Below are 2,054 nucleotides of genomic sequence, written 5' to 3'. Positions count from 1 at the left end.
TTTATCCCAGTTGTGCATGATACCTAATAGCCTCAGATTCCTCAGTATTTTCAGCTTAAGTAGCCACATTCGAGGACGAATGTTCCCAATGGGGAGATATTGTAATACCCCATATTTTTCTAGCTTAAATTCTTTCCTAGAATGTTAAGGGTGAGCTTAAAAAATGAATATATTTCATTTCATATTGAATTTTCCAGATTTAGACCTTCCATTGTGTGGGAAATTGAATAATCTTTCCATCGATACCAAATTTGCCCAATTCCAACACTCTGTGAAGAAGTTAGGGCATTTTTAGCAAAGCAGTGTGCCAACTGGGCAGTCACCACGTCGCAGTGAAGGACAATTTCATAATTGTCATTTTTAAGTGTACCTCCGTGATATTGGCGCATCGCGGAGAGGTCCAATTTCCCATTTGTCAATTTCCAGTAGCCCAACGTGATAGTGGCGCATCGCGCCAGTGGCCAAAATGGCATTCCAAAGGGGCACCGCGATGGTGGCGCATCATGGAGAATGTCCAGTTCTCACTTGTCCTTTTCCATTGATCCACCGTGATAGTGGTGCATCGCGGTGGCTTACCTGTTCGCAACATGTTCCTTTTCCAATTCCATTTAAATATTAAAAGGGGTATTTTGGTCAATCCCCAAGGCCACAATTCATCCAAAACAAGGAATTAAACATATTCAAGACACTTTATACCCAATTTCATCCATTCTCTCTCAAAGCAAAACCCTAGAGCTCCAAAGCTTCTTCTCCAAGAAATCTAAATCCTCCATAGTTTCTCCAAGAAAGCTTAAAATTGAGGATTTCCAAGACAAGATAATCAAGAACTCATCTCCAAGAACTCAAATAGGAATCCAAAATTTAAGGTTTCTTCATCTAATAATCTATCAAGGTATGTAGGGTTTATGAATAAGGATCCTCTTTCATGCTTGTGCCCAAAATCAAGTTTTACTTACAAATTCATATGATTTTAAATGAATATTCATGATATTTAAATTAGGATTTTATCCATTATTGCTAATTGCAAGATTATGAGATTTCAAGTGTTTTAGAAGATGAATTGCATGTCTATTTTCATATTTTCATGCCTATTGCAGTAATTTCCAAATTTTGAGATAAGTTATCATTATTTTCATTACCAAGCATGATTATTATGATGTTTTGACATGAGTTTGATGCATGAGTTACTAAGCCCAAGTTTATATGTTGATATTTCAAGAAAGATGATGCTTTAAGCATCCTATATTAGTTAATTTACAGATTCTCAGTAAAGCTTTGAGCTTTTGATCCTCAGTTTAGCTATGGAATCCACTTTACAACTTTATTACAGATTTCAGAATTCAGATCAACTTAATTTACAGATTTAATTAGATAAGGCATAACTGGTTTCAGAATAAACCTTTATGTTAGTTTTTATAGTGGATTTCCAATAGAATGAGCATATAGATTTAAAAGGAAGTAGTATTTAGCACCGAGCGAGAAGTGTGAGATTAACGTGCCCTATTTTCCACAGAACTACATGGCCCACGTAGGTACAAATTATCAGATTATTCCCATTTCTATATGGATGATAGTTTTAGCTTATGATCGATCATATGGATAATAGGTTATACTCCCTGGCAAGAGTATGAAACCTCTCCCCAACGTGAGGTTTTCTCCTTAGGAGGATGAGACGTTGGACTCCATGTTAGCTCACATGGTTTATGTCGGTTAAGAGAACCTCCTTGCTAGTTAAAGTAAAAGATTTATAAAATTATTTTTAGAAAAACTAAGTGTTAAGGCTTACGAATTCATTCAGATTATGCTTACAGAAAGATAATGGCTACAAATTTCAGGTTTCAGATTTTAGACATAGAAGTGAGTCCTTTCTACACTTAGACAGTATGATTTAAAGACAGACTATTAGCGCAACTTTTAGAACTAAATGTTGTGACTCACTAGACTTATAAAGTATGATTTGCTTTTGATTATTACAGATTTCAGTTTTCAGATTTTCCAATTTATGTGAGTCATTTACAGTTAGCATGCATTGTTTTATAAATTATGATAATGAG

Source organism: Capsicum annuum, chromosome 12 (genome assembly GCF_002878395.1).
Source record: "Capsicum annuum cultivar UCD-10X-F1 chromosome 12, UCD10Xv1.1, whole genome shotgun sequence".
NCBI lineage: Eukaryota > Viridiplantae > Streptophyta > Magnoliopsida > Solanales > Solanaceae > Capsicum > Capsicum annuum.
Note: the sequence above shows the minus strand (reverse complement) of the source record.